The sequence below is a fragment of the Ovis aries genome, chromosome 15 (assembly GCF_016772045.2).
Source record: "Ovis aries strain OAR_USU_Benz2616 breed Rambouillet chromosome 15, ARS-UI_Ramb_v3.0, whole genome shotgun sequence".
Taxonomy (NCBI): domain Eukaryota; kingdom Metazoa; phylum Chordata; class Mammalia; order Artiodactyla; family Bovidae; genus Ovis; species Ovis aries.
This window is the reverse complement of record NC_056068.1, coordinates 45,810,712-45,828,910: the sequence shown is the minus strand read 5'-3', so window position 1 is coordinate 45,828,910 and position 18,199 is coordinate 45,810,712. Positions and strand designations below refer to the sequence as shown.

The 18,199-nt window shown below is 39.9% G+C and overlaps 1 protein-coding gene across 4 annotated transcripts in view; it reads right to left on the bottom strand.

Moving 5' to 3' along the window:
• The window catches only part of LOC101109388 (interferon-induced very large GTPase 1-like), a 53,111-nt gene that overhangs the window by 8,313 nt on the left and 26,599 nt on the right, over window positions 1–18,199 (bottom strand). The window lies entirely within an intron of this gene.

The following is an 18,199-nucleotide window of genomic DNA, read 5'->3' as shown; positions in this document are numbered from 1 at the left end:
AGAAGACATACAGATGACCAACAGGCACAGGAAAAGTCACTCAACATTGTTAATTGTTCCATTCAGTTCAGTTCAGTCGCTCAGTTTTCCCGACTCTTTGTAGCCCCATGAATCACAGCATGCCAGGCCTCCCTGTCCATCACCAGCTCCTGGAGTTCACTCAAACTCATGTCCATCGAGTCAGTGAAATCATCCAACCATCTCATCCTCTGTCGCCCCCTTCTCCTCCTGCTCCCAGTCCCGCCCAGCATCAGGGTCTTTGCCAATGAGTCAACTCTTCACATGAGGTGGCCAAAGTATTGGAGTTTCAGCTTTAGCATCAGTCCTTCCAATGAACACCCAGGACTGATCTCCTTTAGGATGGACTGTTGGGAGCCGCATTAGGCATTACTGACAAAATGGAGGCATGGTCCCCAGCCCTTTCTCCTCATTCCGCAGGCACGGATCCCAGGATGAAGGAGTTAGGCCTTGTAATTCTGACTTGTCTTTTTCTCTCCTCAGCTGAGTTGACTGAAAAGAAATATTAAGGTGCTTATTGTTCTTGAGAGGAGCATGAGAAGGCACAAAGCCTTCTGCAGCATTGCTCAGAAAATAATTCATAAAGTTCATCATTGACATTTGTTCAAGGACTTTTACAAAAGAGTGTTCCAGGATGAGGACATAGGCCCTAGCTTGAGGCCATGGGAGGGATTGATATTTAAAGCCTATTTGTGAGGAAAATTTTATGGCAAAGGAGTTTACTGAATTTAGGGCTTAGAAATAATTAAAACTGTTAGAAGTTAAAGATTTAAGGAATGTTGTAAACTTACCATATTTTACTATAGCTTATAAGAGTTAGGAATTTCTAGAGACACTATACCTAGAAGCCTTTTTAACAGATAGCGAGCTCAGGATGTTAGGTGCAAACAGGATTTAAGAAGATAAGTAGTAAACTGAGGAATGTAGCACGAGTTACAATGTAATCACAAGCCAACTATAAGACACATTAGAAGAGGTAGATTATAGATGATAAGGCTGATTTCGAGAGAATCACTGAAGCAGGAACTCTGTTTGAAGAGCAACAATGATTTATGGAGATAAAAAATCTGGGAGAGGGGGATCTGAAAATGTCAAACCTCTGACCTAATGCTTTTGTAAAAGTATAAAAGAGAACCCTAAACTTGAAATAAACAGGAATTCCATAGAAAAATGAGAGGCTGTCTCATCGCCGACACCGTTCAGCTCTTCAAATTGAATCCCTGGCTGCTGGAGTTGGACTCTGGCAATGGACTGGGTGGATCTCCCTGCAGTCCAAGGGACTCTCAAGAGTCTTCTCCAACACCACAGTTCAAAAGCAGTTAATTGTTAGGGAAATGCAAATCAAAACCTTAATGAGGTATCAGCTCAAGCCAATCATAATGGCCATCATCATATATTCTCCAAATAATAAATGCTAGAGAAGGTATAGAAAAAAAGGAACCCTTGTGTATGGTTTCTGAGAATTTAAGTTGGCTTAACCACTATGGAGAGGATTGTAGAGTTTCCTCAAAAATGAAAAATAGGATCACAATATTACCCACAATTCCACTCCTGGGTATGCATGCAAAGGAAGTGAAGACAGGATATTGAAGAGATATATGCACCCCCATGTTTACTGGATTGTTATTCACAATAGCCAAGATATGGAGACAGCCTAAGTGTCAGCCCATGGCTTAATGGATAAAGGGTATGTGATACAGCATGCACACATGTGCACAGACACAGACACACAGCGGAATATTATACAGTCACGAGAAAGAGGGAAGTCCTGCCATTTGTGTGTGACAACACAGATGGACCTTGAGTGCATTATGCTAAATGAGATAAGTCAGACCAAGCAAGAGAAATTATGTATAATATCACTTACATGTGGAATCTAAAAAAGCCACACTTGTAAAACCAGAGTAGTATGGTGGTTACCAGGGGTTGGAAGGTGTAGGAATTAGAGAGATACTGTTTAAAGGTACAAATGTGCCATCAGTAGATGAATAAGTCCTAGACATCTAGGCTTCCCTTGTGGCTCAGACGGTAAAGAATCCACCTGCAATGCAGGAGACCTGGGTTTGATCCCTAGGTTGGGAAGATCCCCTGGAAGAGGGCATGGCAACCCACTCCAGTATTTTTTCCTGGAGAATCCTTATGGGCACAGGAGCCTGGTGGGCTACAGTCCATGGGGTTGCAAAGAGTTGAATACGACTGAGCGACTAAGCATAGCACATAGCACACATAATGATTATAAAGAATATACTGTATTATAAACCTCAAAGTTGCCAAGGGACTTAATCTTAATTGTTCTCACCACAATAAAGAAATGCTACTGTGATGTGATAGAGGTGTTCGCTAACTCTATCTTGGTCATATGGCAATATAAAAATGTATTATATCAGCACATTGTATACCTTAGACTTATGCAAGGTTATATGTTAATTTATCTCAACAAATAAAATGCACTTCTTAGCTGATTTATACTTGTCACCCTCTTTTCACTCTTCCTCTGACACTAGTTAATATCATTATATTATATATATCTATTTTATATTATAAACTATATATGTATCATCAAATTCTCTTTATCTACTGATGCCATCTTAATGCGTGCATGTAGAACCAAATACTCTTATATTCAGTGTTTTCTCAATGTTAGGTTTTTAACCCCACTATCTTTGAGACATTTTATATGAGATGAGATTTCACACGTTTCAACTTCACACATAATTCAGGTTTCCTCTCTTCTTGTATTTCCTGTCCTACTGAATGTCACTATTATAATCCTACGCATCCTTCTTCCTCCTAATGTGAATGTAGTTTCCTGTCTTTCAAATTATCCTTTTCAATCTCTCATAAATCTCAGTTCTTTTTAATCCCCTACCAGCTCTCCCTCAGATTTCCCCTTCATTTTGTCTTTATTGAATCATATTATTGTCATCTCATCTTACAGTCATTTTGATTTTGTGCTTTCTATCTTCTCCAGTGTCACTAAAATTTGAATCTAAATTTAATGGCAGACTCAGTAATTCAAAAAACAGCTTTTCTGGGCTTCTCTGGTGGACAGTGGTTAGGAATCTGCTTAGCAATACAGGGAACACTGGTTCGATCCCTGATCCAGAAAGATCCCACATGCCATGGAGAAACTGAGACCGTGCACCACGACATCTGTGCCTGTGCTTAGAGCCCACAAGCCACAACTACTGAGCCCATGTGCTGCTGCTACTAAAACCAGCGTGCCCTTGGGGCTGTGCTCCACCATAAAAGAAGCCACCACAATGAGAAGCCCTGGGTGTATATGCAAAGGAAGTGAAGACAGGATATGGATGAGATATAGGCAGTGTGCATATGCATACGGCAACTAGAGTAGCCCCCACTTACTGCAACTAGAGAAAGCCTGTGCACAGCAGTAAGGACCCAGTGCAGCCAAAACATAAATTAATTACAAAAGAGAACAACTTTTCCAACTGAGTTATCTAAAATATGTAGATAAAATTTTAAGACAAATTCTTTGAAGTCTCAAGGAATTTAATAGATTGGCATTGGTATACCTATTAGAATGGCTAAAATTCAGATCACTAGCAACACAGTTGCTGGCAAGGGTGTGGTATGAAAGCAACTCTGATTCATTGCTTCTGGGAATGCAAATAGAATAGCTACTTTGAAAGATACTTTGTTTCATTCTTACAAATAGTTTGTTTCATTCTTACAAAGCTAAATGTTCTTTTTCCATAAGACTAGCAATCATGCTCCTTGGTATTTATACCTAAATCATACTCACAAAAACTAATACAAAGATGTCTATAGCAACCTTATTTATAATTTCAAAAACCTGGAGACAACCAAGATATCCTTCAGTAGGTGAGTGGATAAATAAACTGTGATACTTCTAGACAATGGAATATTATTCAGTTCTATCTAAAAAAAATGGAAAGAATTAAATGAAACAAAATGAGAAGACATGGAGGAAATGTAAATGTATATTACTAAAAGAGGAGAGTGAAAAAGTTGGTTTAAAGCTCAACATTCAGAAAACGAAGATCATGGCATCTGGTCCCATCACTTCATGGGACATAGATGGGGAAACAGTGGAAACAGCGTCAGACTTTATTTTGGGGGGCTCCAAAATCACTGCAGATGGTGACTGCAGCCATGAAATTGAAAGACACTTACTCCTTGGAAGAAAAGTTATGACCAACCTAGATAGTATATTCAAAAGCAGAGACATTACTTTGCCGACTAAGGTCCGTCTAGTCAAGGCTATGGTTTTTCCTGTGGTCATGTATGGATGTGAGAGTTGGACTGTGAAGAAGGCTGAGCGCCGAAGAATTGATCCTTTTGAACTGTGGTGTTGGAGAAGACTCTTGAGAGTCCCCTGGACTGCAAGGAGATCCAACCAGTCCATACTGAAGGAGATCAGCCCTGGGATTTCTTTGGAAGGAATGATGCTAAAGTTGAAACTCCAGTACTTTGGCCATCCCATGTGAAGAGTTGACTCATTGGAAAAGACTCTGATGCTGGGAGGGATTGGGGGCAGGAGAAGAAGGGGACGACAGAGGATGAAATGGCTTGATGGCATCACTGACTTGATGGACGTGAGTCTGAGTGAACTCCAGGAGTTGGTGATGGACAGGGAGGCCTGACGTGTTGCGATTTATGGGGTTGCAAAGAGTGAGACACGACTGAGCGACTGAACTGAACTGAACTGAACTGAAGCGTATAAACCAGATCAAAAGGCTATATACTGTGATTCCAATTGTAATATATTCTGGAATAAACAAAATTATAGTGAAAGCACGAAGATGAGTGGTTACAAGGAAAGGATGAGAAAGAGGAGCACAGAGGAGTTTTAGGGCAATGAACCTATTCTGTATATTTAAAAGTTTGTTACACTTCATTAGACATTTTTCAAAACCCATACAATATGCAAGACGTATACAAACTGTGTGCTCATGGTGATATTGACATTTCAGTGTGGGTTCATCACTGTAACAAATGTGCCACTTTGTTGGGGGATATTGATAATGCAGGAGATCACATGTTTGTGGGGCCGAGAGGTATACGGGAAAGCTCTGTAACTTCTTCTCATTTTTGTGTAAACCTAAAACTGCTCTAAAACATTAATTCAATAAAAGTAAAGCAAAGTTTACAGATTTGGTGAAATTGAATCTACAACTACTTTATGAAAGATTTAGTATTACTGTATATTTTGTACCTGATCAAACAAACCAAGAAAAAATCAGTAAATACAAAGAGCACTCAAACAATATGATTAACAACTCAACCTAATGTCCTCATTTAGAACTGGTCACATGTTTGCATTGTGTCTCTAATGACTTGTGGGAAACCTCTAGGCTCAGCCCAAACAAACTGTTCATCTGGGCAGAGAACAGCCGTGTAACTGGGTATTGTTTGTGGACAGTGGAAATGAGAAAAGGAAGTTGAATACCTGGGGTGAGGGCATGAAGATATGTATTTGGAGAGCCGATCTAGAGATCTGCCTAAGACAGAGATGTGGTCTTCAGCAGTCAGGACTCCCCATGAAGGTGGATCAAAAAACGATGTCCCAATTTGCACTTCTCACCAGATATCCAGACTTTCTCCTCCTTTTGTTTTCCTGTCGCATTTATCCCACTCTAATTTTTCCAGTGTCTCAGGTTCCCAATAGTTCTGTCTGACTTCTGTGTCTCTTTAGCTCACCTCAATCAGACATCATATTCTCAAATTTTTCCATCCTGTTCAAACCCATGAACAGGTTTATCATACAAACCCATACAGGTTTGTGATAGGGTAACAGGCAGGAAGGCCAGGGGTCTCCAAATGGAGGAACTAGCCTGCAAGTGTCAGACATTTTATCTCTCTTAAGTGGCAGGAGGAAACAAACTAGTGATATTTTTTCCTTCTCTATACAAATTTAAAAGGAGGTTTCTCTTAAAATTCTGTATTGCCATAATGACACCTGGTTTCACTTGAAGTTAACCATTGCCTTTTTCTTATGGAAATGTTTATCTTAAGCTATGCTAATGTACTATGCATTTACCCCAAACTCTGTCTTCAAGTCGGTTCCACCCTTTGGGTTCAAAACCTACTTGATAAACCAGTATTTTATACTCCCATATTGTTTCTCTAATCTATGTAAATGACACTATTTGTATGGTGCTCTGCCCTTCTTCAAGATTCAAGTTAATCCTTTTATGGCCCAAGATAAACCATTTGGTGCCAAGATTATCCCAAAATTCATCTTATGGGTGAGGGGCCTGGTGCCATTCTAAGTTTTGAGACATTCCTTTCTTTCATTAACAGACTGCTGGTGACCATATAACATCCAGCTGAAGACTAGCAGGGGGGTACTCTTTCTGCCCCCTTCTGATGCCTATGTCAGAAGCTTTCTCTATCTGCTTTATACTTTAATAAACTTTGATACACAAAAGCTCTGAGCAATCAAGCCTCGTCTCTGGCCCCGGATTGAATACTTCGCCACCAGGGGCCAAGAATCCCGGAGTCGTAATTCAACAACAACCTTTCATTTGTATGATATCATACATATCATAAACTATGTATCAGGTGTTCTGATTGAAAATGGGGTTATTATAGGTATGAATAAGTCATGATCAGAGAAGGTTCTGCATCAGTCTAGGAGGAAAGAAAAACATGAGTAGTCTAGGAGGAAGGAGAAACGGAGCTTTAATGGGAGCTCCTCTAATCCTCACTAGACTAACTTTAGTTCTTGATTCTCTAGAGAATGCATAAGGTTCGTCCACCTTCTTTGAGCCTGCTCTCTCAGTTCAGTTCAGTTCAGTCACTCAGTCGTGTCCAACTCTTTGTGACCCCATGGACTGCAGCATACCAGGCTTCCCTGTCCATTACCATCTCCTGGAGCTTGCTCAAACTCATGTTAATTGAGTTGGTGATGCCATCCAATCATTTCATCCTCTGTCGTCTCCTTCTCCTTCTGCCTTCAGTCTTTCCCAGCATCAGGGTCTTTTCCAATGAGTCAGTTCTTCACATAAGGTGACCAAAGTATTGGAGTTTCAGCTTCAGCATCAGTCGTTCCAATGAATATTCAAGACTGATTTCATTAGGATTGAATAGTTGGATCTCCTTGCAGTCCAAGGGACTTCTCAAGAGTCTTCTCCAACACCACAGTTCAAAAGCATAAATATTTTGGCTCTCAGCTTTCTTTATAGTCCAACTCTCATATCCATACATGACTACTGAAAAAACTATAGCTCTGACTAGATGAACATTTGTTGGCAAAGTAATGTCTCTGGTTTTTAATATGCTGTCTAGGTTGGTCATAACTTTTCTTTTAAAAAGCAAGTATCTTTTAATTTCATGGATGCAGTCACCATCTGCAGTGATTTTGTAGCCCCCCAAAATAGTCTCTCACTGTTTCCATTGTTTCTCAGTCTATTTGCCATGAAATGATGGGACTGGATGCCATGATCTTCATTTGTTGAATGTTGAGTTTTAACCAGCTGTTTCACTCTCCTATTTCACTTTCATCAAGGGGCTCTTCAGTTCCTCTTCACTTTCTCCCATAAGAGTGGTGTCATCTGCATGTCTGAGATAATTGATATTTCTCTCCCAGCAGTCTTGATTCCAGCTTGTGCTTCATCCAGCCTGGCATTATGCATGATGTACCTGCATATAAGTTAAATAAGAGGGTGACAATATGCAGTCTTGATGTACTCCTTTCCCAACTTGGAACCAGTCTGTTGTTCCATGTCCAGTTCTACCTGTTGCTTCTTGACCCGCATACAGATTTCTCAGGAGGCAGGTAAGGTGGTCTGGTATTCCCATCTCTTGAAGAATTTTCCAAACTTTGTTTCAATTCACACAAAGGCTTTAGTGTGGTCAGTGAATTGGTGATGGACAGGGAGTCCTGGCGTGCTGTGATTCATGGGGTCGCAAAGGCTTTAGTGTGGTCAGTGAAGCAGAAGTAGCTATTTTTTCTGGAATTCTCCTGCCTTTTCTATGATCCAGTGGATTTGGCAATTTGGTCTCTGGTTCCTCTGCCTTTTTTGAATCTAACTTGAACATCTGAAAGTTCACAGTTCATGTACTGTAGAAGTCTGGCTTGGAGAGTTTTGAGCATTACTTTACTAGTATGTGAGATGACTGCAATTGTGTGGTAATTTGAACATTCTTTGCCATTGCCCTTCTTTGGGATTGTTATGAAAACTGACCTTTCCCAGTTCTGTGGCCACTGCTGAGTTTTCCAAATTTGCTGGCATATTGAGTGCAGCATCATCTTTCAGGATTTGAAATAGCTCAACTGGAACTCCATCACCTCCTCTAGCTTTGTTCCTAGTGATGCTTCCTAAGGCCCACTTAACTTTGTATTGAAAGATGTCTGGCTCTAGGTTAGTGATCACACCATCATGGTTGTCTGGGTCATGTTGATCTTTTTTTGTATAATTTTTCTGTGTATTCCTACCACCTCTTAATATCTTCTGCTTCTTTTAGGTACATACCATTTCTGTCCTTTATTTTGCCCATTTTTTCATGAAATGTTCCCTTGGTATCTTTAATTTTCTTGAAGAGATCTCTAGTCTTTCCCATTGTATTGTTTTCCTCTATTTCTTTGTACTGATCACTGAGGAAGGCTTTCTTATCTCTCCTTGCTATTAGGAACTCTGCATTCAAAGGGTATATCTTTCCTTTTCTCCTTTGCCTTTAGCTTCTTTTCTTTCCTCAGCTATTTGGAAGGCTTCCTCAGAAAGCCATTTTGCCTTTTTGCATTTCTTCTTGGGGATGGCCTTGATCACTGTCTCCTGTACAGTGTCATGAACCTCCGTCCATAGTTCTTCAGACACTATCTATCAATCAGTTCTAATCCCTTGACTCTATTTGTTATTTCCACTGTATAATCATAAAGGATTTGATTTAGGTCATACCTAAATGGTCTAGTGGTTTTCCCTACTTTCTTCAATTGAAGCCTGAATTTAGCAATAAGGAGTTCATGATCTGAGCCACAGTCAGCTCCTGGTCTTGTTTTTGCTGACTGTATAGAGCTTCTCCATCTTTGGTTGCAATGAATATAACCAACCTGATTTTGGTACTGACCATCTGGTGATGTTCATGTGTAGAGTCTTCTCTTGCATTGTTGGAAGAGGGTGTTTGTTATGACCAGGGCTTATTCTTGGAAAAACTCTGTTAGCCTTTGTCCTGCTTTATTTTGTACTCCAAGGCCATATTTGCCTGTTACTCCAGGTATCTCATGACTTCCTATTTTTGCATTCCAGTCCCCTAAGATGAAAAGAACATCTTTTAGGGTGTGTTAGTTCTAGAAGGTCTTGTAGGTCTTCATAGAACTGTTCAATTTCAGCTTCTTTAGTATTACTGGTTAGGGCATAGACTTGGATTACTGTGATATTGAATGGTTTGCCTTGGAAACGAACAGAAATCATTCTGTCATTTTTGAGATTTCTCCTACGTATTGCATTTCAGACTCTTCTTGACTATGAGGGCTACTCCATTTCTTCTAAGGGATCCTTCCCTACAGTTGTGGATAGAATGGTCATCTGAATTAAATTTGCGCATTCCAGTCCATTTTAGTTCTCTGATTCTTAAAATGTTGATGTTCACTCTTGCCACCTCCTGCTTGACCACTTCTAGTTTACCTTGATTCATGGACCCAACATGCCAGGTTCCTATGCAATATTGCTCTTTACAGCATCGGAGTTTACTTCCATCACCAGTCACATCCACTACTGGGAGTTGTTTTTACTTTGGCTCCATCTCTTCATTCTTTCTGTAGTTATTTCCTCATTCTTCTCCAGTAGCTTATTGGGCACCTACCGGCCTTGGGAGTTCATCTTTCAGTGTCATATCTTTTGCCTTTTCATACTGTTCACGGGATTCCCAAAGCAAGAATACTGAAGTAGTTTGCCATTCCCTTCTCAAGGGGAGGCATAAGGTTTGTCCAACTTCTTTGAGTTTTGCTCTCTCACTTATCCTTTAATTCATACTTTGCATCTGTATTGTTCCTCTGATTGTTTCATATTAGCCCCGAGACATGCTCAGGCATTCCTATTCTAAATAAATACAGGTTGGAGTTTGTCTCCTCTTTAAGTTCTCAGTCTCTTTATTCCTTTCATTATAATATTTCCAAAAACTGAAATATTATCTTAGTAAGTGTGACTATGTGTGCTGTGCTGTGCTTAGTTGTTCAGTCATGTCTGACTCTTTGCAACCCCATGGACTGTAGTCCCTTAGGTACTCTGTCCATGGAATTCTCCAGGCAGTTCTCCAGTGGGTAGTCATTTCCTTCTCCATGGATCTTCACAACCCAGGGATGGAATCTGGATTTCCTACACTGCAGGTGGATACTTTACTCTCTGAGACATCAAATATGAATGCTTTTAGCTACTCCCGACTCTTTGTGACCCCATGGCCTGTAGCCAACCAGGCTCCTTTGTCCATGGGGATTCTCTAGGCAAGAATACTGGAGGAGGGTTGCCATGCCCTCCTCCAGAGGATCTTCCCAACCCAGAGACTGAACCCTAGTCTTCCACACTGAAGGCAGATTCTTTACCATCTGAGCCACCAGGGAAGTCCTCAAATATGCATATATGATGGGTAAATGAACTAATGAACATTCAGGTTACTATTTCTTCATAAGCTTAGGTTGTGCCATATGACTTTTAAAAACATAATCCTGTCCTTCAGTCTCTGGTTGCTAAGTTAAATAACATACTTTAGTACTCTACCTTCATCTTAGAAAGCACAACTACGAACAAAGCTAGTGGAGGTGATGGAATTCCAGTTGAGCTATTTCAAATCCTGAAAGATGATGCTGTGAAAGTGCTACACTCAATATGCCAGCAACTTTGGAAAACTCAGCAGTGGCCACAGGACTTTAAAAGGTCAGTTTTCACTCCAATCCCAAAGAAAGGCAATGGCAAAGAATGTTCAAACTACCGCACAATTACAGTCATCTCACACGCTAGTAGAGTAATGCTCAAAATTCTCCAAGCCAGGCCTCAGCACTACGTGAACCATGAACTCCCAGATGTTCAAGCTGGTTTTAGAAAAGACAGAAGAGAGATCAAATTGCCAACATTCACTGGATAATCAAAAAAGCAAGAGAGTTACAGAAAAATATCTATTTCTGCTTTATTGAGTATGCCAAAGCCTTTGACTGTGTGGATCACAATAAACTGTGGAAAATTCTTGAAGAGATGGGAATACCAGACCACCTGACCTGCCTCTTGAGAAACCTATATGCAGGTCAGGAAGCAACAGTTAGAACTGGACATGGAACAACAGACTGGTTCCAAATAGGAAAAGGAGTACGTCAAGGCTGTATATTCTCACCCTGCTTATTTAACTTATATGCAGAATACATCATGAGAAACGCTGGGCTGGAAGAAGCACAAGCTGGAATCAAGAATGCCAGGAGAAATATCAATAACCTCAGATATGCAGATGACACCACCCTTATGGCAGAAAGTGAAGAGGAACTCAAAAGCCTCTTGATGAAAGTGAAAAGGAGAGTGAACAAGTTGGCTTAAAGCTCAACATTCAGAAAACGAAGATCATGCCATCTGGTCCCATCACTTCATGGGAAGTAGATGGGGAAACAGTGGAAACAGTGTCAGACTTTATTTTGGGGGCTCCAAATTCACTGCAGATGGTGGCTGCAGCCATGAAATTAAAAGACGCTTACTCCTTGGAAGAAATGTTATGACCAACCTAGATAGCATATTGAAAAGCAGAGACATTACTTTGCCAACAAAAGTTCATCTAGTCAAGGCTATGGTTTTTCCAGTGGTCATGTATGATGTGAGAGTTGGACTGTGAAGAAAGCTGAGAGCCGAGGAATTGATGCGTTTGAACTGTGGTGTTGGAGAAGACTCTTGAGAGTCCCTTGGACTGCAAGGAGATCCAACCAGTCCATTCTAAAGGAGATCAGCCCTGGAATTTCTTCGGAGGGAATGATGCTAAAGCTGAAACTCCAGTACTTTGGCCACCTCATGTGAAGGGTTGACTCATTGGAAAAGACTCTGATGCTGGGAGGGTTTGGGGGCAGGAGGAGAAGGGGATGGCAGAGGATGAGATGGCTGGATGGCATCACTGACATGATGGATGTGAGTCTGAGTGAACTCCAGGAGTTGGTGATGGACAGGGAGTCCTGGCGTGCTGTGATTCTTGGGTCACAAAGAGTGAGACACGACTGAGTGACTGAACTGAACTGAACTGAACCTTCATCTTACTGATTGTTAAAATCTATAAAACCTTTTTCTTGTTTCTTGTGTTTATGTAATCTAGTTTAATCCAGTAAATATTATAGACCAGAGTAAGCAAAAATAAACCAAGGTTGTGCTGTGCTGTGCTGTGCAGCTGTGTCCAACTCTTTGTGATCCCTTGGACAGTGTAGACTATAGCCTTTCAGGCTCTTTCCATGGGGATTCTCCAGGCAAAGAATACTGGAGTGGGTTGCCATGCCCTCCTTCAGGGGATCCTCCCAACAGAGTGATTGAACCCAGGTCTCCCACATTGCAGGCAGATTCTTTACCATCTGAGCCACCAGGGAAATGCAAACCAAAGATGCCCCATATTTATTTCAATGTTTACCAATACTGGTCTTTTGCCAGTAATGTTCTAGGTTCTATAGATAGCTTGCTGAAGAAGACAGAGATGTCCTTGCTCAGCCAGGGTGTGGAGACAGATAATTCATACACAAACTGATATAACATAATAAATAATAACAATATGATATTAAGTATAATACTCTTACAATGTTATAATAAATATAATATAAGAAGAGGACTACTGATTATAAGGGGGATTATCTTGTGTGTGTATGTGTGTGAGTGCCCCTGGGTGGAATATCACACATATAGGCCTTATTCATCACCCAGATGTCAAGGTGAGCCCCTCCTTTGCTTCTACCCACTGCTATGGAAATGCTTTCAGTTTTATTTCTCTTTCTCTCCTTTTCCAGAAAAAATAGTTTTTCTTTTTTGTTTAATTTAGCAGTTCCTTGGCAAGGATAGAAAACTATTCCACATAAGGAAATATTGTCGTGTACTATAGATTCTGTCTCAATTCATTCTTGCAACAGAAGTTTAGTTTCTAAATAAACGTTTCAGTACTGTTTTTGTATCCTATGACCCTAGTTATAACTATAATGTTTAAAATAATAACACAGCCTATGAAATTTTGGTTCATACATTTTCCGCTACAAAGGCTTAATTTAGAATATTGTCTGACATTTATCTTACGATACTGCAATATTTTATCACGTTTCCTGCTGAACGGAGCCTAAAATCTTCAGCAGTTCTGATAACTGAGAGCTAGAGCGGGTAAGGGTCTATGTTGTGAGAAATTCTCATTGAGATTAGAAGTGGGATATGTGTAGGGGACAAGATTAGAAAATCATACAAGAGCATTTTCAGGGAGGAATAAAATCTCAGTCATGAGCCTTCAATTCTTGACTGATTTGGGAAACTTTTCTTATAGATTCCCTCTTGGTTCCTTCTCAGAAACCTCTGTAAATATCTGTATGCCTTCAGTGACCCTATTTCATGGTATCCTGGAACCAGCCTATAGTGTCTCATGAGAAAATTGTTAAATGTTCAGGATTTTGTAAGAGTTATTAAGCACAACCATTATGAAAAGTTAATTACATGGGAGCACATCTGCCAATATGAAGGGATAAGTAACTCCAGGGGTCCATCCTTCTACTGAAACAATAAATGAGGAAAAAAATCAGAATCTACTTTGTTGAAAATCTGGAAAACAATTAAAGGTTTATGTGTGCTGATCAACAAATGCAACTTACAAATGGGAGGGGAGTGTTGTGGCACTTTTACTTGCCTTTGGGCCACCTTCCTCCCCTGCTTGAGAGAGTCATGAAGATATAGGCCACATTCCCATTGTGAGACCTTTGTCCCTGCTTTCAAAGGGAAAGGAGCAGACCCTGATCTCAAAGATTCTGTTTATCTACTTGGAGCCCTCTGGGGATTATCTGAAAGATTGAAGAAAGGCAGTTTGGTTTTTGTTTTGTGCAGCATAGAGCTTCATTAGAATGCAGCCAAGTGGAGGGCATTCCTTGCAAACAAGAAAGGTAAATAGACAACCCCTCCTATCTGGGGGAAGATGTTAAGGTTGCAGTAAACAATAGACATGTTGAAAACTTGGTAAGAAAGACTGAGAAGAGACATTTTGTGGGGAAGTGGAACAGTAAAAATTCCCTATGTGTAGGATTTATATCTCTAAATGATCTTTAGGTTCAACAGAAGCAGAAACTAAAGGCTAAGGCAGAATTGTAAAGGGCCTGGTTAAGCATTGAAGGATTTAGGAAAGGCACAGGAAGCAGAGATCAAATTGCCAAGATCCGTTGGATCATGAAAAAGCAAGAGAATTCCAGAAAAATAGCTACTTCCCCTTCACTAACTACACTAAAGCCTTTGTATGAATTGCAACTAACTGTGGAAAACTCTTAAAGAGATGGGAATACCAGAAAATCTTACCTGTCTCCTGAGAAACTTGTATGCAGATCAGGAAGCAATAGTTAGAACTGACATGGAACAATGGACTGGTTCCAAATTGGGAAAGGAGTATGTCAAGGCTGTGTATTGTCATCTTGCTTATTTAACTTATATGCAGAGTACATCATGCGACATGCCAGGCTGGGTGAAGCACAAGCTGGAGTCAAGGTGGGCACAATAAAGGACAGAAATGACATGGACCTAACAGAAGCAGAAGATATTAAGAAGAGGTGGAAGAATACATGGAAGAACTATACCAAGATCTTCATGACCCAGATAATCACGATGGTGTGATCACTCACCTAGAGCCAGACATCCTGGAATGTGAAGTCAAGTGGGCCTTAGGAAGCATCACTACAAACAAAGCTAGTGGAGGTGATGGAATTCCAGTTGAGCTATTTCAAATCCTGAAAGATGATGCTGTGAAAGTGCTGCCCTCAATATGCCAGCAAGTTTGGAAAACTCAGCATTGGCCACAGGACTGGGAAAGGTCAGTTTTCATTCCAATCCCAAAGATAGGTAATGTCAAAGAATGGGTGTGAGAGTTGGACCATAAAGAAGGATGAACTCCAAAGAATTTATGCTTTTGAACTATGGTGTTGGAAAAGACTCTTGAGAGTCCCTCAGACTGCCAGGAGATCAAACCAGCCAATTCTAAGGGAAATCAGTCTTGAATATTCATTAGAAGGGCTGATGCTGAAGCTGAAGCTCCAATACTTGGGCCACCTGATGTGAAGAGCTGACTCATTAGAAAAGACCTGATTCTGGGAAGGATTGAAGATAGGAGGAGAAGGGGATGACAGAGGAAGAGATGGTTGGATGGCATCACCAACTCAATGGACATGAGTTTGAGCAATCTCTGAGAGATGATGATGGACAGGAAAGCCTGGTGTCCTGAAGGCCATGAGGTCCTTAAGAGTTGGACACGACTGAGTGACTGGACAACAAAGTATTCAAGGCATGCTAAACACTGTGCCAGTATGCAAAGAGAGTTTTTTTTTTTTTTCCTTGCTGTTGTTTGTTTGGGTATGTTTTTGTTTTGTCTCCAGGCAAAAAAACTCAAACAATGTATAAACTTACCATAAGACAAAGGACACATTTCTGAGAGCACATACCACTAATATTTTTACATAAAAAGGTAGAAAAATGCTAGACGTATAACCAAAACCCACAGGAACCAACCAAAACAAGCCCTGAGCATGAGAAAGGTTATGATTTTAAGAATTATCTTCTAAAATTCAAAATGTCGAGTTTTCCACAAAAAAAATTTTAAAACTTGCAAAGAAACAAGAAAATATGACCCACTCACAGAAAAATTAATAGAAACTATCAATGAGGAATCAAGCCATAGAAGTTATTCAGCAAGGCCTTTAATTCAACTGGCTTAAATATGCTCAAAATACTAAAGGAAATCATGGACAAAAATTGTATAACTCCAGGGGAGTGATATTCCTCAAACAGTGTACATCTCTAAAGAGATGCAGGATATAAAAAGGGACCAAACTAATTCTAGGTTAAAAATTGCAATATCGGAAATGAATTCACTAAGAATTTCAACATCAGATTTGAGCAGTCAGAGTTGAAAATCAGAGAACTTGAAAACAAGTCATTTAAAATTATCCAGTCTGAGGAACATAAATACAAGGGAATGAACAAAAATGAAGAGAGTCTATGAGATCTGTGAGACACCATCAATAATAGAACATAAAAAGAATGGAAGTTTCATTAAGGAGAGAACCGAGAGAAAGGGATGTAAAAGAATTTTGGAAAACTATAACCAACAAGTCATACTTTGATTAAATACATGAACATACACATTCAAGAAGCTCAACGAACTTTAGAAAGGAAAAACACAAGAGATCCACACTAGGACATGTTATAATAAAACTTTTAAAGGCAGAGACAAAGGAAGAACCTTGAAAGCAGCAAAAGAGAACTGAATGTCCTATTTAAGGGAGACTCATTAAGAAAAAGACTGGACATCTTAGCAGAAACCATGGAGGCCAGAAGGCAGTGAGATGATATATTTAAAGCACCAAAAGAAAGAGAAAGCCCATAACTCTATACCTGGCAAAACTAGCATTCAAAAATAAAGAAGTTAAGACATTCCCAGATTAACAAATGCTGAGGGAATTCATCACTAGTAGATGTGTCCTATTTGTTCAGTCTCTGAGTTGCATCAAACTCTGTGACCCTGTGGACTGTGGCATGTTAGGCTTCTTTGTCCTTCACTATTTCCTGGAATTTGCTCAAATTCATGTTCATTGAGTTGGTGATGCTAGATGTGTCCTATAGGAAATGCTAACGAGTCCTTCAGGTTGAAATGAAAGGATACTAGACAGTAAGCTTGAAGCCACGTGAAGAAATAACACAGGTAAAGGAATATATAAGCTAGTATTAGTGTATTTTTCATTTGTGGCTCCTTTTTCTTTCCCAGTTTGATCAAAAAGACAAATCATAAAATGATAATGATAAGCCTATGTTAAATGGGCGTACAAAGTAGAAAGATGTAATTTGTGACACAGTAACATAAAGGGGGGAGGGATGGAGCAATGTAGGATCAGAATTTTTACATACCTATGAAAGTTAATATGATATTAATTGAAAATAGATTGTTACATGTTTGTGAGGTTAATTGTTAGCTGCAGCACAACCAATGCTAAAATAACTTTTAAATATACAGAAAAATAAATTAGAAAGGAATCAAAATCATACGCTACATAAATACCAGACACAAAAGAAGGCAGTTAATCGTGACATTGAGGAACAAACAAGATATGAAACAAATGAAAGAAAAAGCAAAATTGAAGAAATAAATGTTTCATTATCTGTAATTATAAATTGATTAAACTCTTCTACTAGAAAGTAAATATTTTCATAATAGATTAAAAAGCAAAATGCTACTATATACTGTCTAGAAAAGACTCATTTTATATCCAAGACAAATAGGTCAAAGTAAAAGAATGGAAAAGGACATTCCAGGCAAACAGTTACTAAAAGAGAACTGAGATATCAGTGCTAAGATCCGATAAAATAGACTCAGTCAAAAATTGAGGATGGTACTAAGATAGCAGAGGAATAGGACAGGGAGACCACTTTCTCCCCCACAAATTCATCGAAAGAACATTTGAACGCTGAGTAAATTCCACAAAACAATTTCTGAATGCTGGCAGAGGACAACAGGCACCCAAAAGCAGCCCATTGTCTTCAAAAGGAGGTAGGAAAAAATATAAAAGATAAAAAGAGAGACAAAAGAGGTAGGGATGGAGCTCCGTCCCAGGAAGGGAGTCTTAAAAAAAGAGAGAAGTTTCTAAACACCAAGAAACACTCTCACTGGCAAGTCTGTTGTGAGCCTCGGAACCTCAGAGGGCAACATAACTGGGAGGAAAAATAAATAAATAACTAAAACCCACAGATTATGTGCCCAACAGTAAATCCCATCAGAGAAGCAGTGCAGACACCTGCATCTGCCACTAGCAAGTGGGGGCTGTGAGGGAGGCAGGGGCTGCATTGCTTAGAGTAAGGACCAGGCCTGAATGCCCTGAGGGCAATCTGAGGTAACTAACTTGAGATAGCAAACCAGACTGTGGGATAGCTACCATGTGAAAAGCCCTAACCTAAGACACCACCAGGACCACTCACACAACAAAGGACTGAGCAGAGCTAGCTGGCTGCAGATTGGCCCATCCCTTACT